Raw genomic sequence first — 20,665 nt, 5'->3', positions numbered from 1 at the left:
ACCAAGAGGCCATTGTGACACTGTGGGACCAAGGAGAGCATTGCTGCCCTACCAGACCTCATGGAACCAAGGATCCACTGTGACACTGCAGGGCCTTGGGGGACCACAGTGACATTGTGACACTGCGGGGCCCAAAGATCCAAGGGACTTTGTGACACCAAGGGGTCCCATGGAACCAAAGGGACATTGTGACACTGGGAGGCCTCATGGAATCATGGAGACCATTGGGACACTCTGGGGCCTCATGGAACCCTGGTGACACCAAGTTGTCTGGGAATGTTGATCTCCTGGAGGGTAGGAGAGCTTTGCACAGGGCCCTGAACAGGCTGGATCCAGGGCCCAAATCCAACAAGGTGAGGTTTAACAAGTCCAAGTGACGGGTCCTGCACTTTGGCCACAACAACCCCTGCAGTGCTATAGGCTGGGGACAGAGGGGCTGGACAGCAGCCAGGCAGAAAGGGACCTGCAGGGACTGATGGACAGCAGGCTGGACATGAGCCAGCAGTGTGCCCAGGTGGCCAAGAATGCCAATGGCTCCTGGCCTGGATCAGGAATAGTGTGGCCAGCAGGAGCAGGGCAGTGATTCTTCCCCTGTGCTCAGCACTGGTAGGGCAGCACCTCGAGAGCTGTGTCCAGTTCTGAGACCCCCAATTTAGGAAGGACATGGAGGGTCTGGAGCATGTCCAGAAAAGGGCAACAAGCCTAGGGAGGTGTCTGGAGAGAAAGTCCTGTGAGAAGCAGCTGAGTGAGCTGGGGTTGTTATCTGGGAGAAGAGGAGGCTCAGAGGAGACAAGGCAGTGTCAGGGCATAGCTTGAACTTGATGTTCTCCTAGGTCTTCTCCAACCTTGCTGATGCTGGGATTCTCTGAAACCACCCTAGGTACATTTCCAGGAGGAGCCCTGGGCCTCCTCTTCAGAAGCTCCAGCAGCCCAGATCCCTCAGCTTCTCCTCACAGCCTCAAAGCCCATCCTGTCAGTCCTGCAGAGCCTCTGCAGCTCCTCCTCACTGCCCAGAACAGGGAGCCCCACAGCCAGACACAGCAGCCCAGATGTGCCCCCCTGGCCTGGGGTGCCTCTGGCAAGGGAGCAGCACCAGGCACTGCAGGAGCCTGCAGACAATTCCTGCAGCATTTATGGGATGATCCTGCTCCCCAAGGGACGTTCCCATGGTGCCAAGTCAGGAACTGCAATGGGGAGTGGGGCCAGAGAGGAAAGGGAAAAACACAGATGGACTGTTTGCAGGGGAGGGAACAGGGGTGGGCAACAGGAAGAAATTGTATCAGAAAGAGTAAAGAAAGCAAAGGGGAAGCCAAGGAAATGCTCAGGGCAGTTTGGGGGTGGCTGCCAGGCAGCCCTGGCTCTGAGCAGCAGCGTCTGCAGTGGGACAGGAAACTCCCAGCTGATGAGAACAAACTTTCTGGCTGACTGCAGAGGCCAGGACAAAGCTGAGTGGTTTCCCTGGCATCCCCCAGCCCTTCCTGGCCCCAGGGGCTGATGGCATTTGTGCTGCCTCAGGTCCATGTCCCCACAGCACCAGCATGGGGGTGCTCCCGCCTGCTGTGTGCAATGCAAACAGGGGCTGCTGAGCCAGTGCTGCCGTGTCTGTGCCTGCAAGGATGCAGCACCTCTGTGAGCTGGGGGAGAGGCCAGGGCTGCAGAGGGGGGATGTTGTTGGCAGCTCCATGAGGACACTCTGGGACGCTGCCCTGGGCTGTGCAGCACTGGGGATGGATCAGCCCCTGCTCTGCTGCTCCTTCCCATCGCCCCCAGGGCCCTTGCAGAGCACCAGCCGTGCTGTTTGCCCCCAGCCTGCCCACGGCCAGCCTGGGGCTGCTCACGGGGGTTTTCTGTGCTGAGCATTGGCCTGGCCGTGTTCTTGAGAGAGCCTGGGCAAGGAGCCTGGAGCCCCCAGGCCCTGGCCTGAGGCGTCAGCGCTGCCCCAGCAGTGCCCATGGCCTGTCCCTGCTGCAGCCCCGGCACTGCCACCCCCAGGACTGTGCCCGGCCCCGAGAGCACTCAGGCCCTGCAGCAACACCAGGGCCACCAGGGCAGCGGGGCAGGGCCACGGGAGCAGCACTGGCAGCACCAAGTGCTGCTGCTCCTGGGCACAGCTGCTGTGCCAGCCCTGATCTGCCCCAGCTCTGCACACAGACATTGCTGCTGCAGCTCCAGAGAAGGCAACAAAAGGGCATCTCTGCAGAAAACTGTGCTGGGATATTCTTGAGTCTCTTGAGAGCACAGCCCCTCATTGACACGGTCTGTGGCCACAGGGAAGGTTGAGAGAAAGAAAATTAGAAATGGCACAAAAAAATTCATTTATTGTGGACAATATGAAAAAAAGTAAAACAAAGGAAAAGAACTTGCAAAATGAAACCAAAAACAAATATCAAAGATAACTTTTATTGTAAGTGATTTGCAGAAGTTGGCCAGCACTTTAATGTTCCTGAAAGAATCCAGTCATCAGTCTCCTCACTGCAGCCTTGAGCTCCTGGTTCCTCAGGCTGTAGATGAGGGGGTTCAGGGCTGGAGGCACCACAGAGTACAGAACTGACAGGGCCAGATCCAGGGATGGGGAGGACATGGAGGGGGGCTTCAGATTGGCAAACACTGCAGTGCTGACAAACAGGGAGACCACAGCCAGGTGAGGGAGGCAGGTGGAAAAGGCTTTGTGCCGTCCCTGCTCAGAGGGGATCCTCAGCACAGCCCTGAAGATCTGCACATAGGAGAAAACAATGAACGCAAAAGAACCAAATCCAACAGACACAGTAACAGTAATGATCCCAAGTTCTTTGAGGTAGGATTTGGAGCAGGAGAGCTTGAGGATCTGTGGGATATCACAGAAGAACTGGCCCAGGGCATTGCCATGGCACAGGGGCAGGGAAAATGTATTGGCTGTGTGCAGCAGTGAATAAAGAAAGGCACTGGCCCAGGCAGCTGCTGCCATGTGGGCACAAGCTCTGCTGCCCAGGAGGGTCCCGTAGTGCAGGGGTTTGCAGATGGACACGTAGCGGTCATAGCACATGATGGTCAGGATGGGAATACTCTGCTGAGATGAAAAAGACAAAGAAAAAGAGCTGTGCAGCACATCCTGTGTAGGAGATGGTGCTGGTGTCCCAGAGGGAATTGTGCATGGCTTTGGGGACAGTGGTGCAGATGGAGCCCAGGTCGCTGAGGGCCAGGTTGAGCAGGAAGAAGAACATGGGCGTGTGCAGGTGGTGGCCGCAGGCTACGGCGCTGATGATGAGGCCGTTGCCCAGGAGGGCAGCCAGGGAGATGCCCAGGAAGAGGCAGAAGTGCAGGAGCTGCAGCTGCCGCGTGTCTGCCAGTGCCAGCAGGAGGAAGTGGCTGATGGAGCTGCTGTTGGACATTTGCTGTGGCTGCACATGGGCACCTGTTCATGGAGAAAAGCACAGTGAAGTGTTAGAGGTGATACCTGTAAACAAAATCAAAGACATTTCCCAAAGCCCCTCCCCTGGTACACACATAGAAAGCCTTTTGTGTTCTACAGTTCTGGGCTTTTCTTCATAAACACCTTTATATCAGTCCTGGTGTTTCTGGAAATCAGAAACCCTCAGCATTTCTGCTGCACTCAGGGAGAACTGAATACGTTCTGTGTGGCGAAGTGATGAGAGGAGAGTGAGGTGAGATGCTCTGTCATTCTGACCTGTTCAGAATTTCTCTGGGCTTTAATTTTTCTCCGGGGAAGGATGATCAGTTTTCCACATTTTCCCTAAAAATCCCCCAGGTACAACTGAGAGCAGATGGATCCACCACAGCCCAGCTCCACATTTGCAGCCAAGGACTCACATTGCTCGTTTCACCAACCCAGCAGCATTTTCAGTCTCAGAACGCCTCTGCCTTTTCCCATCAATCTTATAACTTAGCAATGCTCTAGGACATGTTTGCATCCTGGATTGAAGCTGCCAGCTTGGACTGAAATCTCAAGGAGACTTCCAAGTGTCCTTCTGATGGCACTGGATGAAGGGAGATGCAGCTCCTTCCCTGGCTGCACTGCCAGCATTGCCCAGAGCCGGGCACTGGGGACAGCTGTGTCACCCTGAGCCAGCTGTGCCCCCTGCCAGAGCCCCCAGTGCCGGGCAGCTGCTCCCAGCCCTGTGCTCTGCAGAGGGAACTGGGCCCAGGGCTGCAGAGCTGCCCCACGGCTCTGCTGCAGCTCTGCCTGCACAGGAGGGGCTGCACGCCTTGGAGCCCCGGCCCTGAGGGCAGAGGCTTGGCTGGGGCACAGGAGGGAGGGGGCTTGTGCAGAGGGAGGGGCTGCACTGGAGGGGATCCTCTGGACATCTCTAAACTCTCCCTGCCTCAGCATTTCTGGGTTTTGTTTTCTCTCCTTCCCTGATCTTCTCTCTGCTTCCTGGAGATTTTCCTCCTGCAGGTGTCTCCCTGTGCCTGATCTCTCCGTGCCAGCACTCCCAGACCCCAAATCTCTGTGCCCTCTCCTTGGCCTGACAGAACCCTGCCTGTTTGCAAGGCACTGGCTGGGGGCAGGTTCTATTTGCAGCTTGGAGAAAGGACAGCTCAGACTGAGCCTGGTGGCTCCAGCAAAGGTGATGCTGGTGCTGTCCATGGGCAGAGTGGCTGCAAGCACATTAGGGATCTCCTGTGAACCTACTGATCACTAAAAGTAACAGTTCAGATTTCTCAGGCACTTCTCAAAATACAGAATCAACTGCTGATATTTATTCCTCCCTCCCTGCCATTCTGCAATGGTAGGAAACTGAATACAAACTTTTTGGGAATTTCTTCATTTTTATCAATATCCTTGTCTTGGAAATATTCTGTGACTGATCAGAAACCCTCAGCATGTCAGAACACCATGAGCATTTCACCTACCCTACACCAGAACACTCAGAGTTGTACTCACAGGGTCTGTGGGCATTGGGATGTTCCAGCTTTAGGAGATCTCTCCAGGAGCTGCAGCTGCATTGTCCTGCAGCCAGAGGTTCCTGTGCCAAGGGCTGGCAGTGATTCTGCCCCAGGCACTTCTCAGCCCCTTCCCAGCCCTGACTGATTGAAGCTCTCTGTGCCTCTGTGCTGTGCCCGGGCTGGCTGCAGGTAGTGCCCCAGCCCTGCTGGGCTGGGGGAAGAGCTCCTCAGCAAGAGAAATGTGCTTTTGAAGCTCTGCTTGGTTACCAGGATCACCCTCTGTGCCAGGAGCCCGGCCCAGCTCAACAGCACAGACACAGCACAAGGATTTTAATGAACCTCTCAGGGGCTCCTGTTGTTTTCATTAGTCTCAGTCCCAGAGAGTGTGCTCAAAAAACTTCTCAAAACTCAAAGTGAGATTGAAACATTGAAGTTTCTTGGACTTTTAATGGGTCCCACTGAGGGAAACGACTGAGAAAGTGTCCCCGGGTAGAGCATAATGCTGGAGGCAGAGCTAACAGCAGGGCACAAGCAAGGGAAACGTGTCTCTGGTGCTGAGCTAACCTGGATGTGTTTCAGGAATGCAAAGGGCCCAGGCCTGAGCCCCAGCCCCTGGCAAGGCAGATCCTGTCCCTCCCTCATTGCTCAGGGCTCTTCCCGGGATGGGCACTGGCATGTGGGGATGTGCAGTGCCAAGGGCAGGACCATGGGGCGGCCCCTGCCAGGCTGCTGAGCAGGGACAAGGAGGCACTGAGGCCCCAGGGCTGCAAGGGTCACTTGTCCCCTGGTGGCCTCAGGCCCAGGGCCAGCAGCCATGGCCAAAGGGCTGCACAGGTTGGCTCTGTCAGGGCCTTGCAGCTGCTGCACATCCCTGAGCCCTCTGCAGCCCAGGCTGTCCCACGGTGTCCCTGCCCTGCGCCTCTGTCCCTGCAGGCTGTCGTCACCCCCGGCTGCCCCACCTCGCTGGCCCTTCCTTTGCTGGCAGCTCTGCCTCCTGCTGCCCCTGCCTGGCCACACAAAGCCTCGAGCTGCTCCAGGCTCCTGCTGGGGACGTGTTGCACCACAGCCCTGCCCTGGGAGGGAAATTCCCTTCTCCTGGTGTCCAGTCTGGACTTCCCCAGCTGCATTTTGGGCATAATTTCTCTCCCTGCCTGATTCCCACTATGGAGAAAAGCTCCACCATTTCCACATCCACCCTTGAAGCCCTGCCAGGCCACTCCTGATCTGTCCTCAGTCTCTTCACAACTGAGCCCAGGCACATCAGCCTCCATACGTGGGTTATGTTCTTGAGGCCTGCAAAACCCAGCTCGGGAGATCTCTGGGTCCTGTCCAAGGTGTTTGCAAAGGAAAACATTCTGCTCATATCACCAGAGGCCAAGGCCAGGCAGAACTGTCTGTCCTGGCAGCTTTTGTCTGGGAGCAATCCTAGGATAGATGGAATTTTGGCAGCCACATTCCAGCTCCTGCCATGGCCCCTGCACAAGAGGGTCAGTTCTTTTCTGCAGGAAGGAAGGCACCGAGCCCCAGTGCTTCTGAGGCAACTGAGATGCGACCATCAGAGGCCAAGGCCAGCCAGAGCTGGCAGGTTTTTTTCTGGCAGATACCCTTGCATACAGGAAATTTTTTAGGGGAAATACCAATTTTGTCCATGGGTGTCTGAAAAAAGGGACAGATCTTTTCCATAGCAAGGAAAGCACGGAGCCCCAGTGGTTCATGGGCAGATTAGAAGCAGCCCTTGATATTGCAAGATCAGCCAGACCTGTCAAGTGGTCCCTGGGAGGCCAAGCCTGCCAGACCTGTTCCCTGTTCCCCTCATTCCATGGAGCCCCACAGTGTCCCAATGGTCCCTTGTTTCCAGGAGGCCCTGAGGTGTCACAATGCCCCCTTGGTGAAACGAGGCTCTGAAGGGTCGGAATGGTCTCCATGGTTCCACAAGGCCCCACAGAGTCATGGTGGTCTCTGGGTTCCATGGAGCTCCGCGGTGTCACCGTGGCCCCAGAGTGTCACAATGGACTCCATGTTTCACCAGGTCCTCACCGTGCCACCATGGTCTCCACAGGAAGGGAACAACCCAGCCCCAGCATTGCAGGGGCAGATGAGCCACAGCCACCAGAGGCCAAGGGCAGCCAGATCAGGTGGTGCTGGCAGATTTTGTCCTTGGATATAGGGAATTTTAGAGGTGGAATGCCAGTTTCAGACCTGGCTGCCTGGAGGAGAAGGACGGTTCTTTTCCATAGGAAGGCAAGGACGGAACACCGGTGTTTCAGGGGCAGATGAAAGGTGACCATCAGAGGCCAAGGGCAGCCAGACCCCTCCATTGTGGTATTTTTTTTCTCTGAAAGCAACCCTTGGATATAAGGAATTTGGGAGGTGGAACCCCAATTTCGGCCATTTCTGCATTGTTAAGAAGGACGGTTCTTTTCCATAGGAAGGAAAGCCCAGAGCCCCCGTGTTGCAGGTGCAGAAGCAGAGAGAGAAGGCTCCTGGGAGGCCAAGCCATTCAGACCTGTTTGTCCTGGCAGCTTTTGTCACTGAGAAATCCTTGGACCTAGGGAATTCTGGAGGAGGATTCCAAACTTTGGCCATGGGCATCTGGTCGAGATGGATGGTTTTTCCCATAGGAAAGAGAAGCGTGGAGCCCAGGTGTTTTGGAAGGAGATGAGAGGTGGTCACCATAGGCCAAGAGAGCCAGACCTGTCTCTCCTGGCACCTTTCATCTGGGGGAAATCCTTGGATATTCAGAATTTTGAAGGTGGAATCTCAGTTTTGGCCATGGGCACCTGGGCAGGAAGAAGAGTTCTTTTCATCATAAAGGAAGGCACAAAGCCCCAGTGTTTCAAAGGCAGATAAGGATCAGCTCTTTGGAGACCAAGGCCAGCCAGACTTGTCTCTCCTGGAAGCTTTCACCTGGGAGAAATCCCTGGATATAGGGAATCCTGGAGGCGGATTCCCAACTTTGGCCATGGGTGCCTGGATGTGAAAGGTGTTTTTTTCCCATAAGAAAGAAAAGCACAGGGTCCCAGTGTTTCGCAGGCAGATGAGAGGTGGCCCCCAGGTGGCCCAGCCAGCCAGGCCTTGATGCCTTGAGAGGCCACCTAGAGCAGAGGCTGGACAGTGTTACAGGAGTAAAGTGGGGATTTATTAAAAAGGCCTTCAAAGGATTCACTTGGGCAGTACAAGGGCCTGGCTGAGGGTACACCCAGGATGGACGCCAGGTCACGTGTTTACACACTTTTTTAAGATTTGGTTCATTTCCATATTGGGGTTAATTGTCCAATTATACCTTCAGGTTATGCAGCCCCACCCTCCCAGTCTGCTCTCCTCAATTCGCTGTTTTCAATTTTTGGGCCCGAAGCTGCAGCGGTGTCTATGGTTCTCGGGCAGGAAAAGGATTGTTTTGTCTGACTACACTGTAAAAGAACTTGCTGACACTCTGCATGAAGTTCAGAGTTACAGACTGATACAGCACAGAATTGGGAAAATATGGAAGCTAAAACTTAAGGCATCAGCCTGTCCCATGTTCCCTTGGTTCCATGGGAACACACAGTGTCACAATGGCTCCTCCGTGACACTCTGGGCTCCACAGTGTCACCCTGGGCCCTTGGATCCATGGGAGCTTCCCAATGGTCTCCTCTGATTCCACGAGGTCCCCACAGTGTCACAACTGATCCATGGCTCCATGAGGTTCCCCAGTGTCACCAGGGTGTCCTTGGACCTGCCTTGTCCCAACTGACCCATGGCTCCATGAGGCTCCATGAGGTTCCCCAGTGTCACCGTGGTCGCTGTCAGAGGCTGGATGAGATCAATGTCCCCAGACACCTTGGGCTGAGCTGTCAATCAGTCACACAGATGGGACAGCGCTGACCCAGCTCTGAACACCTGAGATATCAGAAGTCCCAGCTGGGGGGAGGCCCACGAAGGCCCAGGGGCTTAAAACCAAGGAGCACAAGGTCAGCCCCTGGTATGGACTCTGCCTTCTCCTGGGGTTTGTGTCTCACCCACACTGGAGCCCCGGGAGCTGGGAGCCACATGTGTGTCTTTCTGTGGAGCTTCTGTCTTCCTGTCTCTCTCTCTCTTTCCTCTCCTTCAAATGCTCTTTATATGGAACAGTTTTGGGTACCTCAACAACTTCAGTGTTTAGGGGTTTCCAGGTTAAATGGGCTGAGGGAATGAAGTTACAGCTGTGACAAGTGATTTAAGTTGGATTGGATTTGTATTGAACACTTTTCCAAAGTTCCTTGTTCTTTTGTACTTTGCCAGTAATATTTTGGTGGTCCCTAATGGGCGCTGAGGGCACTTGGGGGTCCCGGAAGGTCTGGGGGACACTGATGGGACAGATGGGGGCGGTACCGGGGTTCTGTGGAGCGCGGGGCATGACGGGCGTTGTAGTCCCGGCTTTAATGGGGCTCTATGGGGCCGCAGAGCATGACGGGAGTTGTAGGCAAAAGAAAATATGGCGCAGGCCCCAGGCCCCGCCCCCAAAGCCATGATCCCTGGCGCTGATTGGTTGGGGCCGTGATGGGCGGGAGACCTGGCCAATGGGAGGCGGTGCGGGCGGGAACAGCCCATTCAACCCCTCCAGTCCCTCCCAGTACAGCCCAGTTCATCCCCAGTACAGCCCAGTACAGCCCCAGTGCCCCTCCAGTCCCTCCCAGTACAGCCCAGTCCCTCCCAATACACCTGAGTTTATTCCCAGGCCCTCCCAGTCTCCCCAGTGTCATCCATATCCTGCTCCAGTGTCCCCCAGTCTTCCCCACAGCATTCCTGCCCATTGCGGGGCAGCGGCGCAGACGGAATGTCCTGCGGCCCAAACCTCCTGCTCCTGCCACACAGCGCCAGCCTTCTCCCCTCCTCCTCCTCTCCCAGCACGGCACAAATTGCAGCTCGGAGGAGGCTTCCCCAGACAGGGCTCCGGCTCCTGTCTCAGCCCAAGTGTCCCTGCAGAGGAACAGGGCATCTTTCAGGCACTTCCACAAGCTCAGGGTTCCCATTTCTTGGGGAATCTGGGATGAAAATGGCCTTTTTCTGAAAGACAAATGCAGAGGAGATGGATTAGAAATTATTTGGAAAAAGTGACCCTTCTTCCAGACAAAGTTCACCAAGTCATTGCCTGCATTTCTCCTTTTCAGATTCTTACAGTCATCTCCTGAAAGGTCCAGAATGTTCTGGTGCTTTTCATGAACTGATTGAAGTCTTGATATATATCAGTGCATGAGATGTGGAAGCTTCTAAACTGAACACAGAAACAAACTCCCTCTGTCAGTCCATTTTCATCTTCTACATCACTTTCAAGCTGTCCATGGGGATGTTGGAATGATTATCACACAGCTCTCCATTTCTGGCTGCAGGCTCTGGAGATTCTTTCTCTGCATTCAGTCAGGCTTGCATTCCCTGACAATTCCTGGTAGCCCATCATGGTTTCTTAGGGCAGAACAATAATAGTGAAAATCTCACCAATGGCCCAACTGCCCAGCCCACAAGGAAAAGAAAGAACAAGTTGTAAAGTTCTTCAACTATTTGTCCCACTTTTCTGCAAGAGTCGAGCTGCACACACGGTGTGGAAAGGCAAGAAAAGCTGCAGCTGGTGGCACATCTTGTGACAGAAGCTGCTCAAACCTTCCTCGTTCTCCAGCCAAGGTTCTTGGAAAACAGAAACAGCTTTTAAGAAATGAAATGAAAATGGAAAGAAACAATCCAATATGTTTTTCTCTGTTTGTTTTTATTCTACCCTTTTCTATCTTTCACTACTTCTCCTTCCCATTAATTGCAAGTAGATCTCACTTTTATGATCCACGACGTGGCAAGTTTTAGGCAGTGTAAAATACCATGAGCTACACACAGTTTGCCTTCCCCTGTTTTGTTTTGTTTTTCTTACTTTTTTTTGGAAATCAGTGCTGGGGACTAAGTGCAGTTCTTGGGTCAGGTACAAATTCAGCATTGAGGGAATGTGCTCCAAGAGTGTTTGATCCTCAGCAGGGACAATGCACAGCTGTGACCGAGGGGATTCCTGTGCCCCTGGGCAGGAGTCCAGGCTCTGGGTCTGGGCTGGACACGGCAAAGTTCCCGTGTTTGGACAGGCTCAGGGGCTGCCCCGGGGAGCGCGGGGCTGGGCGCGGGGGCAAGCGGGCAGCGGACACACGGACACGGGGACACACGGACAGGGGGACACAGGGACATGGGACACACGGACACGGGACACACGGACACGGGGACACACGGGCACGGACACACGGACATGGGGACACACGGACACGGGGACACACGGACATGGGGACACATGGACATGGACACACGGACACGGGGACACACAGACACGGGGACACATGGACAAGTACACACGGACACGGGGACACAGGGACATCGAGCTTAAGCTGCAGCGGCAGCAGCAGCAGCGAAAGCAGCGAAAGCAGCGAAAGCAGCGAAAGCATCCGGCACTGGGGCGAGCTGGTGATGAGCGGGGCCAGCGGCAGAAGCCGGGCCGTGCCGGGCGGGGCTGAGCCGGGGCCCGGCAGGGTGGGAGCTGCCAGGACGCCTGGAGGGAGAGCGGGCGTGGGGCCAGCGCAGGGCGCAGAGCATCCCGGGCTGGCTGAGGGGTTCCCGACCCCCGGCACGGCATCAGCCCCACTGACGGCATCGTGCTGCTCCCGCAGCCCCACGGCACCAGCGCAGCCCTGGAGATCGCGCTGCTGGACAAGGTCTCCTCTGGCTGTGCTGGTGTCATTCAGCTCCAGGAGTGGCTTCAGCTCCCCGACAGCTTTGTGCTGGTGCTGGAGCATCCGGAGCGGTGCCAGGACCTGTCGGGTTTCCTGGCGGAGCGGGGGTTCCTGCCGGAGGAGGAGGCACGGGGGCTGTTCCGCCAGGTGCTGGAGGCTGCAGCATCCCCCTGATGAACTGTGTCTGTGTTCCACAGAAACCCTGTCCTACAGCCCACCAGAGTGGATCCACCAGCAAGGCTACCACGGCGAGGCAGCGACGATCTGATCCCTGGGCCTCCTGCTGCACCACCTGGTCACGGGGAAGCACCCGTTCAGGAGGGGCCAGGAGATATCTGGGGGCAGATCTTGTTCCCAGGATGGCTCTCTCAAGGTGGATCCTCATCTCTGGGCAGAGGGGCAAAGCCAGGGCTGGGAGACAGCAGCAGCTCATGGGCGTCCTGCTCTGGCAGCTGCTGAGGAGGTGGCACATGTCCTCCTCTCCTGCTCTCCTCCAAACAGAAAATCCATGGGGAAGTTTAGGCCCAGCTCTGGGCACACCCAGCATGGCCTGGAAGTAGGGGGGCAACTTCTCCATCTGACTGGTGATTGCTGGTTTCTCTCCCCAGAGTGCCAGGATGTCATTAAGAGGGGTTTGTCCATGCAGCCCTTGAACAGGCCATCCTTAGAAGAGCTTTTCCGTGATCCTTGGGTGCAGGGTGTTCCTCTGCCCTAGAAGGTGGGAGAGATCCATGTGCACAGTTGGATCCAGGAGCCTGGCACGTAACAGCTCCACACATCTCTTGTCACTCAGTGGCAAAGCCAACCAGACAGGTTTTGTCCTGCCTGTAGCTCTGAGCAGGGGTCATCAGGAGGGAACACAGCTCATGGGCTGGAGCTGAGCTGGAGACCTGGTGTGGCAAGCACTGGGGGCCACCATCCCCCTGGTTTTGCTTGCCATGGTTCATGGATGGCTGTGGCCCTGGGCAGAGCCCTGACAGCCTGGTCTGGCCCAGGGAAGGAGAAGGAGCCCCTGGAGAAGCTGTCCCAGGTGGGGCTGCTGCTGCTGGGGACAGTGAAGATGATGTCAAGGATGACAACCTCTTGCACCACCTGGTCTCTGGCATGCTGAAGATGATGGACTTTGATTCTGACACCTTCTCCAAAGCCAGGTTCCACAGGGAGTTTGCAGATGAGTCCACACACTGGGGGATGCTCCCAGATTTGGGCATTGCACAGCCTGGCTGGGAACCAAAGGTTCCCCCTTTGCTGGGGCGGATGCAGCTGATCCTTCAGTCGGCTGCCAGGCTGCTTCTGGCAGGGCTGGGGGCATGGGCTGGGGTGGATATGAAATGGGAGTGGGCTCCTGGCCCTGCCAACAGCCCCCAGCACCCACCGTGCCTCGGGCTGGGGCTGGGCTGGGGCAGCCAGCCTGACACAAACAAACCCCCATGGTGGGAGCAGAGGTGGGACTCCAGACCCTGTGCAGGGGCTGCTTTGCTTTGCAGGCAAGGAAGGACTTGGGCTGCTCCACTGCCCTTGTTTGCTTTGGGATCACCATGGGGGCAGTGCAAGGGAAGGGAGAAAGCCTGGGATTCCCTCACCCATGGTGGGTTTTTCCCTGGCATGCAGGGGTTGGGCCTTCCTTAAGGCCCTGACAGAGGTAAGATCTTTGACCTTTTTTCTTGTTCTCCTTTTTGTCTGTAACCTATTTTCCATAATTTGATGTTTGTCTTTCTAGAGGAAGCGTTCCAGGTGGGGCCCAGTCTGGATCAGGACGTGCTTGGGAGCAGCTGTGGCGTGGATGGGCCGTGCCCTTGGAGAAGGCTGAGGGCATCGTTTGGGAGCAGCTTTTCTTCCAGCGGGGGATGGCGTGAGGTGGGTCCTGTCTGCTGGGGATGGTGGGATCAGAGCTTTGGGGAGATGGCAGCGAGCACAAGAGCATCCTGCTCTGGGCAGCTACTGAGGGCTGGAGGTGCCGTGGCTGGCTGCAGGCTGGGCACATGTCCTGCCCTCCTGCTCTGCTCCCAAAGGCAGCAGTGATGGGCAGCTCTGGGCACAGCTCTGGCACGGCCAGCATGGCCTGGGCACCGCGGGTGGCTGGGACAAGGGGACAGGAGCCTTCAGCTGACGGGGCTTTCTGGTTTCTCTCCTTGCAGCCGGGCTCTGTGGGTGCTGAGGCTGCTCTGGGCTCTGCCAGGGCCCTGCTGGAGCTCAGCACTGGGCTGCAATCAGCCAAAGGAGAAATGGGGTGACCTGCAGCACAGACTGGCTGGAGCATTTCAGCAACACAGCTCAAGTTTGCAGAGTGTACACCTCCAAGAGAAAACATGGCACCACCCAAAAAATAAACTTGTTCAATAACTTCTGAAATGAAATCAATCTGGGATGACCCCAAATGACTTTTTGCAGCTTGCTCAAGCAGTACCTCAGCCCTTCTCTGAACTGTTCTCTCCCCCACCTGTCTTTTACTTCCCAGCTGCTCCCTATTTTCCCTCAGTGAGTTCCCAGCCCATTCCAGTCTCCATCACACTGTTGCCTTCCCTGGTGCCCCTCACCATGAGGAAGGCCGAGCCCCAGACTTAAGGACTCATCCTGTCACTGGCTGAGGAGCAGCAATGTCTCAGATGTCCGGTGGGATTTTAGTGTCATTCAGAGCTGCTCTCCAGCCCCCAGCTCTCCTCACTGCTGAGTTCCCGCTCCCTTTTCCTCGTCCTTGCAGCAGAATGAGCTCTGTGAATCCCCTGGAGCCTCCCCACTCTTCCCAGCCCACAAACCCACCCCAGTTAGGCTGAAGCTGCAGCTTCTCTGTCTCCTCTGGCACACCAGTGCAGTCTCCTGTGTGGGGAGCCCCAGCCCCAGAGCACAGCACTCAGCAGTGCAGTCGGGGCTGGAGCAGCTGCCCTACAGCCCTGCCTTGGCTCTTTGTGGCAGGGAATGCTCCCTGTTTGCAGCTGTCCGTGCAGGATGGCCCCAGGGCAGAGCCCAGCCGGGCTCCCACTGCAGCCCCTGAAGCTTGGGGCAGACAGTGGTCCCAGAGCTGAGGTTCACGGGGAGCCCCCGGAGCTGTGCCTCGCACTCTGTTGCCGTGTCACCGTGCAGGCTGGCTTGTACGGGGTGAATGAACCAGCCCTGCTTTGACTGACAGGGGCCGGGCCCATCACATCTCTCCCAAGGCTGCAGGTATTGCCCAGGACAGAATCTGAAGGGGCACAGAGATCAGAGCAGTGAAATCATCCAGACTGGGTTTTCAAATGCCCTTCAGAAAGAAAGTCTTGAGAATAAAAGTGTTCTTTTTGCCACACAAACATCAGGGTGAGTGGTCTCTTTGGCTCCAACCCACTTTCCTCCCCGAGCCAACGTTACCCTCTCCCTCACACGTCCCCCCTGTGCCTTCCCACTGCCTCGTCCTGTCACGGCTTCTGCAGCCCCTCATCCCTTCGTGGCCCCGTCTCCTCAGGGTCTCCCCAGCCCGGCCAACCTGCCCGGCAGCAGCGCCGCAGCCCCACAGGAGCTCCAGAGGAGCCCCACCAAGAGGCACCTGGGAGCCCTCAGCAATCCAGCCAGCAACACACGGGCAGGAGGACACGGATGGCGCTTCCTGCCTGGGACAGGGCTTGTGGCCGTCTCCAGGCACCGCTCTCACAGAGATCCCCACAGCTCCAGCCCCTGCCCATCTGCTCTGTGGGCAGCACAGAGGCTTCAGCAGAACCACCAAAGGCCAAGGGGCTTCTGGCCATTTTCCCTGCAACCCTGCAAGCCTGAGCAGCTTGCTGAGCCCAGGAACCCTTTTCTCCCTCTTCCCCTCAGCCCTGCAGAGCCTGGGCAGCCAAAGAAAGATCCTGCGAGACTGTCTATAGCAACACATCCTATATTTATACGCTAAAGAAAAAAAAAGAAAGAAAAGAACAATCTTAAAGAAACAAAACATTCCTGCTGGCTCAGGTGGCCCCAGCAGACAGAGCCTCTGGAATCAGCTCTCTGCAGAGCTCCAGCAGCGCAGCCAGCCGAGCCCCGACAGACGAGGCCGTCTCCTCCATGCCCTGCAGAGCCGATCACGCAGGCTGTCAAAGATGGAATATGGAGCTCTCTCTGCTTCCTGGACGATGTATGGTGTTTGAACTGCCAGGCTTGCAACGGCGTCACTGTTGTCATTTTCCAAGCCTTCAAGGGCTGAAAGAGAGAGGAACAGAGCCATGGTCAGTTCCCACATCTGAGGGGACCCGAGGGGACTCTGTGCCAGGGCCATCCCAGCTGGCTCTGGCCATGGCCAGCAGGGAGCAGGGACCAGCCGGATCAGCCCGAAGCTGCTGGCCACGAATCCCCCAGGTGCCCTGAAAGCTCTGTGTGCTCTGCCCACGCCGGCCCTGGTCCGCACAGGGAGCAGAGCCCTCCGCAGCCGGGGCAGGGCTCGCAGCTCCCCCGGCAGCCCCCGCTGGCAGCCCGCTGCCCTTGGTCACCCTCAGAGAGGAGCTGGAGCTCTTCCTTCCTCCCCCTCAGGTACCGCCCGGCCGTCCCTGGGAACACAGAGCCTGTCAGGCCCAGGGCACAGCTCCCTGCCAGCGGCGCCGCCAGCCCTGTGCCCACACGCCCTCCTGGCCCGGCTCGTGGCTCACCCATGAACCTGACGGCCGCCTCTCGCAGGGGCTCCTGTGGGCTCTGCAGGTAGGGCAGGGCCTGGCGCAGGTGCTCGGCCACGCTGCTGCTGTCCTCTGCCAGCTGGAGAGAGCGACAGGAGGGAAGGGTTGGCCCCGCAGCCCCCCGGGCCGGGGCTCCATGGGCACCCGGCTGGGGCCGCAGGAGCCTGGAGCAGAGCCCGCGCGGCCTCGGGCTGCAGCAGCGGGCAGGGGCACAGCTGCCTGCCCGCACACCAAGCACCGCGCTCAGGGGCTGCTCCAGGCTGGGGCTGCGGCTTCCCGGCACTCCTTACCAGGCACTCGGTGAACTGCCACAGCTTCTGGTTCTGAACCATCTGTCCAAGATCCCTCCTCTTCAGGAACTCGGCCGCACAGAGCAGTGTTTCCTGAGAAGCCTGGAGAGCAGCAGAGACGCGGAGATGGCCCCACAGCCCAGGGCGCAGGACCCCGTCCCTGTGCCAAGGCCAGCAGGAGCTGCAGCCTGCGAGGCGCCAGGGCAGGGCCAGCCCAGCCCCTGCCAGGGGCCAGCGGCAGCTGCCGAGTCCTCACCTCTGCCACTCGCTGGTTCTCATCGTGGCAGTGGAAGAAGAGTGGTACCAGGCTCTGGTGCACATGTGCCTTGAGGACCTTTTTTTCCTCTTCCGGAAAAAAATCCAGCATCTCTTGGAAGATAAACAGGGAGCACAACTGCACCTCGCTGTCCTCCTGTATGAAAGGAAGGAAGAAAGACCTCAGCGTCAGCTGTTTCAGGCCCACCTGGGCACAGCCCGTGAGTGCACAGGGCACAAAGTGTGCGGGCAGCACCCGCTGGCCGTGGCTGGAGGCGCAGAGCCTTACGTTGTCAAAAAGTGGCAGGAGCGCCTCAGCCAGCTGCAGGGCGAGGGCGCTGGTTACTGGGGCACCATTGCAGAAAAATAACGCTCTGAGGAGAACTGTGGTCATCCTGAGCATGGTGCTGTCATCTTCGTGCAGGAGCTCCACGAGCCTTTCATGCAGGCTCCACATCCTTATGGCCATCTACTTGTGGAACACAAGTGTGTGAAACACCATCCTGCTGCCACAGGGCCCAGGGGCCCAAGGCCTGTGCCAAAGCCCTGGGGCAGCTGCAGCAGGAGGCAGGAGAGCTGGCAGCAGCTGCCCCAGTGCCCCAAGGCCAGGCAAGCCCCAGGGACTTCCTTCCCCAGCCCCACGCTGGCAGCACGGCTTCAGCCCCTGCGCTCTTCTCACCGAGACACTGGTGGTGCCGAGCGCCACGAGGCCTCGGAGTGCCAAGCGACGCCTCCCCCTGCACTCGCCCTGCAGGTGCTTGGACAGGAACTGCAGGACGCTGTCACGGCACTCACTCACATTCAGGTGCTCCAGGATCTGAAAGGCACAGGCCGGTGACGGGGGAGCGGCCGGCGGGAGCCCAGAACCGCCCAGGGCCGGGCCCAGGCAGCAGCACAGGGCGCGGGCTCCGTCCCAGGCACTGCGGCCAAGAGAGGGCAGAGAGCCGGGAGGCAGCTCAGCGAGGCAGCGCCGGCCTTCAGGCTCACCTCCACAAGGAACGCCAGGGTGGCCAAATCCCGGCACGGCGTGTCCTTGCTGAGCAGCCCGAGCAGGTGGAACGCGATCCCGGAACACGCGGCTTCGGATGCGCGGTGCATTTCTCTGACAGGAGGAAACACGAGTCAAAGCCCTCAGCCAGCGGAGGCAAACCTCTCCCAGGACTGCCTCACAGAGGTCTGGCCTTTCTCCACCACCCTGCAAGGGGCAGCTGAGCCCTCTGGGAGGTTGCTGCTCTTGGGCACGCTCCTCTCCCAGCCTTTTGCAGCCTCCTTGGCCGTCCCTTGGTGACAAGGCCTTCTGGCCCACGGCCACGGGGACTGTGTGGGGCACCTCGGGCACAGGGCACACATGCCGGGGACAGCTGGGGAGCAGGGGGTCTCACCTGGCCAGCACGCCCACAGCACAGTGGTGGGTGTCAGCACAGAGCAGTGTGTCCCAGCCACGCTTGTCTTCCATGGCCACCACCACATCCTCATAGTGCAGTCGGCAGAGCAGGGCCTTCAGGGTCTGCTCTGCAAAGCTGTGCACAGAGCAAAGCCCAGGTCACACTGGGAGCACTGGCCCTGCCCTGGGCACATGGCAGGGACAGGAGGACTGGCATGGAGCACCTGCTGGGGCTGGTGGCAAGGCCGTGTTGCTGCTGGCATCCCTTCCAGAAGGTATCGACCTCCTCTGGCACATCCAGAGTGCTGAAGAGCACTTGGAAGAGCAGATGCACAAAGAGGCCGGGGAAACACACGGTCACTACATGTGGCACACAGGGCAGCTGGAGGATCTTCCACATCACCACGGTTGCCTGCAAAGGACAGAGCAGCCCAAGACAGCGCTCAGTGCCGAGGTGTCCGTGTGGCAGGGCCCGAGCACGGGAGGGAGAGGCCCGGAGAGACACAGGGGGAGCACCGGGCCTGGTGGCCCTGGAGCTGCCCCGAGGCCAGGTTTCAGCCCAGCGCCTGAGGCAGGGAGACGCCGTGGGAGAGGGAGGATGGAGAGCTGCTGGAGAGGTGGCCTTGGGGCCAGCAAATGCAGGAACTCACAGCCAGGGCAAGGACAGCCGTGTGGTCCCCATCGGAGGTGCACGTGCTGTGCTCTGGCCAGCTCCCCAGCACATCGAGGAGTACGAGCATGGCCGGCTCTGCAGTCCTCAGCGAGCACATGATGTTCTTCCACATGGCCAGAGCAGATCTGTGGGGTCAGAGCTCTGTCTCAGAGGAGTCTGGGACACAGCAGCGTGGCCTGGGTGGCAGCAGGGAGCTGAGCTGCTCTGCCAGCCCTGCCTCTGCCCACTGCCCCTCACTGGCAGCACGCAGGCAGCCCAGCCCTGTGGGCACTGGCCCCTGAGGGGCAGGGGGGAAGCATGGCAGCACGCTGGGGGGCTGGCAGGGGCCAGGGCTGGCAAAGGGAGCAGCCAGAGTGCCCTGGAATTCTCTGTGTCAGACACCTGGGACAGGCTGCACAGGGGAAAGGCTGCTGAGCCCTGAGCCCTCTGGGCAGGTGGGCCCCGTACCTGTCACACAATGGGGCCACACGCAGGAGAGCCATCACCACGTCAGAGGGCTGTGCCTCTGTCAGATCCAGAAGGGGCCTGTACAGATTGTACTCAGGAAACTCATTGGCCACGAGCCACTGGTGGATGTACCTCACCATGGCGGGCACCTGGAGAAGGAAGGGGAGACTTGGAAAGCTGCTGGAGGAAGGAATGTGCCCAGCTGCCCCAGAGAAGTGCTTCCCTTGCCACCACACTGCTATGGCCTCAAAGGCTCCCAGGGAGCAGCAGGTGTGGCTTGGGAGGCCAAGCAATTGCTGGGAGAAGAATAGCCAGGCCACAGGCTGCTTACTTGCTTTGGGCTGGAAGGACCCTCCTCCACAAGCATATCCAGCAGGGCAGCGCTGGTCTTGGTTTTGAAGATGGGAGAGTACGCTCTGAGCACGGTGCCCATGGCGCTGCTCTCTTCCTCCCGAATCCTCTTCATGAATTTGCAAACCATCTGCAGCAGAAAGGCAAGAAGCCCGGGATGCTGCATGGAGTGCTCCGAGCACAGTGCTGGGCTGAGCGGTGCCAGCAGGCCCAGCCCAGGTGGGGATGGCTGCAGATACCTGCGCTGTTCTGCGGAAGCGGCCACGGGTGCGTTCCTGCTCTCGTGTGCGCTGCACAGCTGCACCTGGCAAAGAGCGAGCGCAGCCCGAGCTGAGGGGCTGCGGGAGAGGCCGGAGAACACAGCCCAGCCCTGCGCTGCCCAGGCAGGGACAGCCCCACGACGGCCCAGGGCACGGAGCACGGCTGTGGGGTGTCTGCCCGGCCCCTATTCCATCCTGTCCATGGGCATGGCCCCAGGGGATGGCATGGCATGGCATGGCATGGCATGGCATGGCATGGCATGGGGCCAAGCAGGCTGCAGGCACCAGCCCTGTGGCCCAGCTCTGCCACTCACCCTTCTGCCATGGCTGGAACTGCTCCAGCTTTTCAGGCTGCTGTGCTGGGGCAGCTCCAGGGCCTTCTTTCTCCTCCTTCCCCCAGGCCAGCTTGGGCACGCTCGCAGGTCTGTGCTCTACGACACTGCCTGGATTCATGGCTGCTTGCAGAAGGTGAAAAGGAAAAGGTCCGAGTCAGCAAGTGCTGCAGTCGTGCCTTGAGGGCACCTGCAAGAGTGAAGTCTTGGCAAGGCTACAGGACAGCAAGTCCTGCACTCTGCTCTTGGGGCTCCAGCCACAAGGACAGGAGGCTCCTGTCAAGGGCAGTGAAAAGCAAATGCCACAGTCTGCCCTCGAGGGCAGCTGCAGAAGATTTGCCTCGGGAAGGCCAGGGGTAACCAAGTGCTCTGGTCTGGCCACGAGCTCACCTGCAGGAGTAATACCTCTGGAAAGCTCTGGGTCAGCAAGGAACGAGTGTCTGTGCAAGGGCTCCTC

General features: G+C 58.2%; 1 pseudogene; it reads right to left on the bottom strand.

Annotated features, from left to right (window-relative positions):
- Positions 1-2,434: 2,434 nt before the first annotated feature.
- The window catches only part of LOC144248806 (olfactory receptor 14C36-like), a 35,236-nt pseudogene continuing 17,005 nt past the window's right edge, over positions 2,435-20,665 (bottom strand).

This window comes from Lonchura striata, unplaced genomic scaffold, assembly GCF_046129695.1.
Source record: "Lonchura striata isolate bLonStr1 unplaced genomic scaffold, bLonStr1.mat Scaffold_91, whole genome shotgun sequence".
Classification (NCBI taxonomy): Eukaryota; Metazoa; Chordata; class Aves; order Passeriformes; family Estrildidae; genus Lonchura; species Lonchura striata.
Note: the sequence above shows the minus strand (reverse complement) of the source record. Positions and strands in the feature narration are given on the sequence as shown.